Source organism: Mesoplodon mirus (assembly GCF_964341445.2).
Source record: "Mesoplodon mirus genome assembly, chromosome: 11".
Taxonomy (NCBI): domain Eukaryota; kingdom Metazoa; phylum Chordata; class Mammalia; order Artiodactyla; family Ziphiidae; genus Mesoplodon; species Mesoplodon mirus.
Genome location: NC_138987.1, coordinates 58,303,752 through 58,313,262, shown reverse-complemented (window position 1 = coordinate 58,313,262; position 9,511 = coordinate 58,303,752).

Genomic DNA, 9,511 nt, shown 5'->3' with positions numbered 1-9,511 from the left:
GACTGAATACAATCACTGGCCACTGCCAGTGCTGGTGGAAGAGGGAGAAAAAGCCATCCAAAAATGAAGACTAGGCCACAGAGCAGGTAATTCAGAAGCATAGATGATCCAAGGATTATTTCCATTACAAGATATAGAAAATATATTTATCCTCTAGGAACTAGCTCCCCTTACTTGGTCCTGATTCTTTTCTTTGTTTGAATAGCTCATAGATAGTCCTGGCATCCAGCCAAATCAGGATAGAGGGACCTCTAGGTTGCTATAGAAAATCCTCAAAGCAAATAAAATGTGGATGAATCATGGCTTTGACTGCCTGAGGGATGGATGCATGGTGGGAAAATTCCTGTTAGACTTCCCCTGCCCCCACCCCTGCCAGCTTCAAGTCAGCAAATGGAGCGTCAGGGCAAGGGGCCCCATGCAGGATGAGGCAGGTTTGAAAAGGAGGGTTGGTGGGGACACCGCACCCTCTGAAGCCAGAAAGACCGGGGTGTTCCCTCTGCACCTCCTCAGCTGGCAGGTCAGCCTAGGCCCAGCGTTTCCTCTGACACCCTTTTCTCCACAGTCAGAGATGATGGAGGTTGGGGATCCTTCGTATTTTCTCAGCAGCCTAAGTGCACTGGATTAATTTCCCCTGCCCGGAAGACGTGTGTGGTGAGAGAGCACCATGCCCAGAGTCCACAATCCAGCTGGATTTCAAATCAGATTGTACCATCTACTGCCTTTATCCTTTCATAAAAGAAAAGGACCATTTAACAGTAGGAAGGACACGCTCTCAGAATAAGTTCAGTCTTCAAGGTTTAAATTGTTAGTCACCTGAGAAACTTACTGCCTGGCACTCCCTTAGCTCCAGACCAGTAAAAACTGCTTCAAGTGTGGGCCCTGTCTCAGCATTTATTGTGCGACCTTTTCCTATCTGAGGCCCTCATCCAAACAATGAGAATAAAAGCACTCTGTCAACTACACGCCATTGAGAAAATCATCAAAAGGAACAATAAGGGGAAGCCTGTAGAAAAATGAGCTACGGAATGAAAGGAGTGATAACAGTGATGATCCTGCAGAGGGATGCCTTTGGGCAGGGAGGGGCACGGGCACTGGTCCCAGACTCCACCCTGCAGGGCTGCGCCTCACAGCAAGTGCCTTATTCCCTGTGTCTTCTTCCTCTTCTGCAAAAATGGGAATAATAATAACCACCTCCTGGCATGGTTGTGGTTGAGACATAAAATACCAGGCCCACAATAAAGGTTAGTTTTATTATTACTGTTATTATTATTATTACTATTATTAGGGATAATGATAGCTAGGAAACACAGGTAATTTTTAGAGTTTAACTGGGACTCCCATCCTGATTTGTTTTCCCAGCAGCAAGAGTGCTTATCTCCTTCATCTTTGGCTTGTCCCACAGACTGATGTATTTGAGCCCATGTTTCTGAAACTGCCTCTGCCAGGGAACTAGCCCAGTTCTTCAGAGCCCACGGCTTCCTTCTCAGTCTCTCCCTACCAGAATGGAGCTTTTGCCCCTGGACTTTTCCCGAAACCAAACCCCTGGAATCTCCTCCTAAAACTCTGCCTGGCTCCTGACACATATATGTTGCTCAGCTTGTTGTTTACTTTAAACAGGATTGCTACTTTGCCCCCAAGGACCCCCTGCCTATTTATTAGTAGTCTTGGTGGTGGAGCTGTCTTTTCCTCCAGGGTCCCTGGTGGGCAGAGCCTGGGAGGTGCAATGTCTTCTTGTGTGGTATTCAGGACAGAACTCGCTGTTTTTGATGGTGGTGGGAAGAAGACACTTGCAGAGTCGTGTCTCAAGAGCTCTGAACGCCACGCCCATGCACCATGCCCCTCTCTGCCGCTCAGTCGCCCCTCTCTGCCGCTCATTCACCCCTCTGCCTCTCTGCGGACCTGCCTGTCTGACGGGGCTGGAAACGGCCACTTTTCATCCCCGAGGGCCAGGTGTGCAAGGATTAACTGCCAAAGCTGACTTCCAGCTGACAGAGTCTCAGGGCAAGAGTGGGCAGGCAGGGCTCGGGCTAAGCTCTAAGCTTGGGAATGGAATCTCCATGGCACCGTGATTGACTATTCAGGGCTGGTGTCTGGAAACTGGGGTGTGAGCCAGGATGGGTAAGAGGAGAATAGGCTGAAAAAAAGATGTACTGAGTGGAACAAAGCTGGGCGGGGGACGGGGAGGAGGGCCTGGGGAAGGGAGGTAGAGGGGCTGTCAGTCACATCGCTGAAGCCTGCAGATTTGGAAAGTGAAGGTTAAGGAGGGACAGTCACTACCACAGAGGGCAGAGCCTGGGTGCAAGAGAGTCAGAGACAGTGGTGTGCTGGTTAAAGCTTAATCAGCTCTTTGAAAAAAGTATGTATATGTAAATACACATAACACACACATATATGTACATACATAATTTTACATTTTACTGATATATAAGGTGTGTAACACAGAAGTTATAAATAATAATAAAATATTCAATACTCTTTATTATAAACTTTGTAATAGCCTACTGATTCTCACGAAATGCTTTCAATTGATTTTTGTTAAGTTCTTACATCCATAACCAGCCTGTGGTTACAACTGACAAACAAGTATAACTCTGACAGGAACGTTAGTTCATATTTTCATGCTAATGCTTAAGATGAAAGTGAAACAATGAAGATGGTTGTTAGAGCTTCCCTTGTTCCTCAGTGATGTGAGTGACTTCATGGCTGAATCAGGTAACAGTTTATGAATCCTGGAAGATTATTTGGTCACTTTTTTTTTTTTTTTTTGCTGTCCACAATGTAATGGCTACAGACAGGACACACTTTTAAGTTTAATCTGCATAACATTTTCACCATCACTTCATTAAATCTAGACCAGAGCTGTCCAACAGAAGTGTAATGTAAGCCAGACATATAATTTAAAATTTTCCAGTAGCCACACTAAAAAAAAAACCAGCTGAAATTCATTCTAATAATGTACTATACTTAACCCAATATATACAAAATATTATCATTTCAACATGTAACCAATATAAGAATGATTAATGATATATTTTACATGCTTTTTTCATACTAAGTCTTCAAATTCCAATGTGTATTTTATAATTATAACATGTCTAAATTTGGACCTCCCACATTTCAAGTGCTTAATAGCCACATGGGGCTAGTGGCAACCGTGATAGACAGTGTAGCTCTAGACAACCAACAAAACAATAAAATATATACATATATACATATATGTGTATACACATGTATGTGCACACACATGTATACACATATATAATCATTTTATTGTACACCTAAAGCTAATATAATGTTATATGTCACTTATATCTCAATTTAAAAAATACAAAAAGAGAAAAAAAAGAAAAACAGTAAATTAAGCTCTGATTTGCAGTGTTTGGTGATTCCTTTGGTATAGATGCTCCCACAGTGGTGGTTTCAAGCTACCAACACGATGTCACTGATCTCAGAGTTGCAGAAATGTGCAAGGGCCCATCATTGTGTAGTATTTCCACCCTACAGATTCCATAGACGTAAATAACGTCAAGAGCTTAGAGAACAGTAAAATAGTTAGGAAGTTATCAGTTTTAAGCATTTCTTACCTTTGCTTTTGATTTAATTAATTGTAAGTTGATATAATTTAATTTGAATGATGGCTATGTTTAAAAACCAGCTCACAAGATTCTTGAAAATTTATCAATTGGCTATTGTAAGTCAGCAGAACTGGGTCCAGCACAACACTAGTCAGAGATCAGAACAAAAGGAGCTTTCAAATGAGACATATGGGTTTTGGGCAGGGATCAAAATGGGACTTTTCTCTGTTAAACTAAATAGACATTTATTGGTTATTTTTATGTGTCAGCTTGTCTGGACCATAAAGTGCCCATACATTTGGTCAACCATTATTCCAGGTGTGTCTGTGGGGATGCTTCTAGATGAGATTTACATTTGAACCTTTTGTAGGTTGAGTGAAGCAGTTTGCTTTTCCCACTGTGGGTGGGCCTCATCCAATCAGCTGAAGACCCAGACAGAAGCAAAGTGCTGAGTAAGGAGCAAGTTTGCCAACTTGAATATGCGAGCTGGGACATTGGTCTTCTCCCTAGGACTGGAATTTACATTGTTAGTTTTCCTAGCTCTTAGACCGTCAAACACAGACTGGAACTACACCACTGGCTCACCTGGGTCTCCAGCTTGGCAACTGTAGGTCTTGGGACTTCTCAGCCTCCCTATTTATGTGAGCTAATGCCATATATATATATATATATATATATATATAGAGAGAGAGAGAGAGAGAGAGAGAGAGAGAGCGAGCTGGTGCAGGGCAGGAGTGGAGGTGGGGAATAGAATGAATACAGTATGATTCTGGCCCTCAGAGGTCTTGTGATCTAAGGGAGGCACAGAGACCTATAGAAGCAATAATAAGTACAAGTTATAAGGGTGGCCCTGAGGGTTGTGGACCCAGAGGTGAAGAGGTAAAAGGACATTTGACTCTGTCTCTAGGTCACTGCCTCAGTTTGCTCTCAGTTTCCTTGTCTGTTAAATTAGAGGGTTGGGCTGAGTGAATGGCCAGGTTCCCTTCCAGCTTTCAAGGTGGGTCTTCTCGCAGGATGAGTTGGGGGTCGTGGCCCCCTGGATGAAGTGGCACTTGAGCTAGCCTTGACAAATGCTGTTCTCAATGCATGGAGATGTAGAATAAGGGACTCCTAGGCATCAGAAACAGTGAAGGCAAAAGTAGAGGGGCAGGAACAGAAAGGACACTTTGGGAAGGAGATGAGTGACCCCGTGTAACTGCAGAATAAGGAAGGAAGAGCAAAGAGGGTAAGTACCAGAGTTTTAGGGGTGGAAGCGTTCTTAGAGCTTATCCAGAGAGCTACTAGATGAGGAAACCGAGGCTTAGAGAGTTTAACTAACTTGCTCAAGGTCACACAGCTAGCAGGTGGGAAAATCAGATCCAAGTGACTCGATATACATAAGGATATACATAATTAACACATGCATGTCCAAACTCACATGTTTATCTAATTATCCTGCTTAGCTACTTATTTCCACATGTTTGAGCGTAGGATAATCATTGATGAAAACAAACCTAAATTCTTTCACTCTGTATAAAATGCTTGGGTCCAGGATTCTCAAAAAGGCATCTTCAGAAAGGGGCATGGAAAATGGGGAAAATGCCTAAGCAAAAACAGTGAAAACATCTGATAAAGTAATTAGCTTATATCAGCCTCTGAGAGAGGGCCCAGGTATTTGGACACCTCGGCTTTGCAACTGCTGTTGTTGGGGGAGATCCCAGCAGCTTCCCTCTGCGTCCCAATCCTTACCCCAGGGACCTTGAAGGATCAAGCTGAATACAGTCAGCAACATCTGCCATCTGGAGATCTCTTGAGAGCCCCAGGCACCCCCCAGGCACCCAGGTAACCCCATCCCCTCCACACACTGAGTCAAAGACTTGATTTCCAAAATGTCTCCAGCCTGGTAGCCCAGGACCTGGCAGAGATGGTCTCAACCCTACTGAGATGTCCAGGCTTTGGGTCCCCAACAGGCTGGCCAGCCAACCTCAAATGGAGTATTCTTGGACTGCTCAGAGTTCCAGGTCAGAATTGTGGCAGCAGAGAGCACTCCCAGCTCCTGCCTTCACCCTGCCCCTTTCCCTTCCTAGCCCTGGCTCTGTCCTCATTGCAAGGACCCCATGTAAACCCCAGCCTACATCTCCAAACTCCAGCTACAACCCACAAGTAGCCTGGAGGAGTGCCCACCAGCAAGGCAGTCTGTGCACTGAGGAAGGCCCTGGGAGGAGGCCTGCACAGGCCTGGATGTGGGCTGGGGGTACGGGGCAGGGAATTCTGTGGTCTTAGTTACTTAAGCTGGTTTAGAAGGGGAGCGTGGCTTCAGAAGATCTTGTCCCTGTGGCCCTGCACACTCCTTGCTTTGTGGGGAGAGGGTGGCTGAGAGGGGCCACAGCAGGGCCCGCTAAAGTGGGGTCCAGGGCAGGAGCCCTTCGTGCCCAAGTATAAGGTGCTCCTGGATGTAGGACTTACACTTGGGACACTGACAGAAGCAGAACTAAGCACCAAGGTCAAGCTCTGGGTGTCGAAGGCCAAGAGGATGAAGTAGGGGTGGTGCTGAGCCCATCAAGGAGATGAGAAATAAGTACAGAGAGAACATCAGAAGGTAAGAATAATGATAATTGCTATTGTCTTTTGAGGGTTTCCCGTGTGCCAGATGATGAGCTAGGTTCTTTAAGGATATTTCCTTATTCAATCCTCATCAACAACTCCATTAGTATCCCTATTTTATATAAATAAAGAAACTTAGGGCTGGAGAGACTATGAAATGTGGTTAGGGTCACCAGCCAGAAGTGGCCCCTGCACTCTCTCCTACCCTGATGGGGTACAGTGTGCTGGAGAGGGGTGACAGGAAATTCACTGTCCTCATCTTGTGTCTGCTCCAGGGCCTGGCTCCATCTCCAGGACGGAGTATTGGGAGAGTTGTTCCAGAGCAGTTGGGGACTCTGTGTGGGACCAATGATACGGGTCTGGGAGGGTAAAGGGTAAGTCTGCAGCAAGCACTGTGGACTGGGCAGGACCGCCAGACATGGTCAAGTCCACGCAAGGCTCCTAATGCCCACGTGATCAGGCCACCCTTAGGGGGTAGCCAGTGTGGTCATTGTCATGAACCCGGTGCCCTGGGGAGGTGGCAGATGCCTCGAGGTGAGCAGCTTTTTAGGAATTTCTCCCTGAGGCTGGGGGAGTGCTTCTCAGCATCTCTCTACCTGTTTCAGGTGGGGATGGACTCAGGAGCCTCAGCCACCTCCCTCTTCCCTGAAACACACCTGGGCCAAACTGCCCACAGCCCCGGTTGTTTTGACTGCCTGGTCAGAATCTGCTGCTTGCTACACTCACCCTCTTGTCCTCTAAAGACTGTAATTTGCCTTTCTAAGTGCTCATTTGTGGTTTCCAGACACTCAGTGGTATAATTACAGAAATGGACTCTCCACCTCCCTGACTCTGGGTCAGGTGTACCTGTTGGCCCAGGTTCACAGCTGGATGTTCTGAGAATATAAAGCAGCCCAGGTTATCGCCCCGGCCCCCATCTCTCCTAAGTGCCCCCCTTGCTTGGCGAGAGTTGAGGCCCAGGAGCAGACAGCAAGACCTGGCTATATGGCTGGAGAATGGACAAAAGTAGCCAGGAAACGGAGGGGAGGGTCTATTTCTGTTCCAAAGCAGAGATGGTTAGCAGTCAGCACTGCCGGTACACAAAATCATTTCAGGCTGTTTTGTAGTTCTGGCGTTATTTTGATGTGTATTAGAAGAGATGTCACTCAGTAGTTAACAAAGTTGCCTTATAAAATAAATATATTAGGCAAGCCAGTTTAAAGAAAAAATATTAAAGAAAATAACAGTATAACAAGTTTGGAGACGTGGGCAAAATCCTGATGGTGGCACTTGAATGACTATAGTTTGGGAAACACTTAAGGAGTAGTATCCATATTAGAGAGGAGCAAACAGGCACAGGCTGGAGAGGCCAGAAATCCCAGCCCGGGGCTGGGTTGGCTAAGGGGGCTGCAGCCAGATCCTGAGGCAGTGAGAAGAGCAGGGTCAGGCAGGCTGCCGCAGTGTAGACAGCTTGGGAGATAACCGGATTATTCTCCCTGGGAGTCAGTGTCCTCCAAGTCAGAGAGAGAGCGTGACTGAGAAACGTCCCCCAATACAAAAAAATTTCACCAAAGGGAAAGAGGAACTGACCTCCTGTGTAGTTCCATAGAGCAGAACAGGATGCTGGAAGGAGGCTGATTTCAACTCACAGTGAGGAAGAACTGTCTTCTAATGAGACATATCTGAAATGGGCTGGTGGATGGCGGAGAAGACAGCCCCCTCACCGACCTCCAGAGCACCTGGGAAAGGGCGCCCTCTCTGGTCCCTCCCGGCAAGTTCAGTGTGACCCTCCAACGAGGGAAGGTGGGAGGGACATAACTATGGTTCTCAGAGGCAGGCTGAGGACAGGGAGGGCCGGGTGGCTCCTTGGCCATATTCCCTGGTGCCTGAGGGGAGATGCTTGATAGGCCAGTTAAAGGCCAGTTCTGATTGCTGGGAGCAGATGAAGGAGAACAGGGAGAGAGACACTCTGAAACCTGATAGAATGGGCTCCCTCCCTCAGCCCTCAGGAGATTTTTGGATGCAGACCCTGCATCAGTCGTGTCAGGATTCCTGTCCATGGAAAACAACCACAGCCTGGATCTGAGAGTGTCAGCTTGAAGAATGTGGCCAATGTGCCACACAGCCTGAGGCCCAGCTGGAATTGGGTACCAGAGCAAGGTAGGTAAGCTGGAGGTCTTTGAAGGTGCCTGCCCAGCTGACTCAGCAGATGGGGCCCAATTTGGTACCATGAACCCAACGTTTGGGTGTTGGGATATGCATGCTGCATCACTTTCTTCAGGGAGCAAACCCAAGACAACACCTACTTTCCTCCTTCCACTGCTATTGGGGCTGCCCCCAGCCATGGAGGAGCCATAGCCCAGCTGCTCAGTTATCTGTAGGGACATGGTAGGGGACACAGACCGTGGGTATCCTCACGAGGGTGTAGGTCAAGGGGAGGGCACAATTCCCGAGTAGCCCAGAGCTACTTTAGCTTGTGCTCCCAGATGAGGTCGTTATGAGATAGACCTATCGGGTACACCCTGGTTCTCCTCCAGGACTAGACCTCTGTCCTAATTCTATCACCAAAGTGCTCTCTGTCCTTGCCAACCGGGAAGGCTGTGAGGCTTTGGGCAGATGGACAGAGTCCATGACATTTGAAGAAAGCCCTCTGGGTACTGTCTGGGGAAAGGGTGGGGCTAGTGTCCACAGCCTCCCTCTCAAGGAGCTGGAACACTGGGAAATGTCATCATCTGTCCATCGGGCCAACATCCTCAGGAAGACGGTGATCATGGTGTCATCTTCTAGGGCAGACACATTTTTTACCAGCTGGCAGAAACTCTTTCCCTACGAACTGCCATCTTCCCTTTCTTGGCCTCACCAGTATGAAGACCAGGAGCTGGCAGGTGATGGGGGGAGAACCCAAGGTGGACAGAGGCAGCAATGGGCAAAGTTAACTGGCCAGGAAGTGAGCCACTGAGCTGCTGAGCGACCAATCCTCTTAAAAAGACAGGACAGACCCTGGCAAGGTGGGGTGATCTTCACCAAGCAGCCTGTGCTCACTCCAAGAGGCCAGGTCCCAGGGTGGAGCAGGTATGGCTTGATGGCTTGCTCTCATCAAATAGGAAGCAAAGACTGGGCCTGTTCCAGCCTGAGTTCTCCCTGCCCTCAGCCAGCGGGTGAGCTACTGTGCCAGTCAGTCCGCACTGGGCACTGCCCCTGCTGAGCTCTGGGCAAGGGGATGTGGACAGGTTGGAGGGAAGGTCAGTACTGAGGAGGGTGGGATTAGGGACCCAATCCATACTGAACTCCAAGCTGAGAGCAGTGGATGAAATGCATACAGATCCCGGGGCAGAAAAACAAGCATCCAAGCAGAGGACCCCCAGCAGATGGTG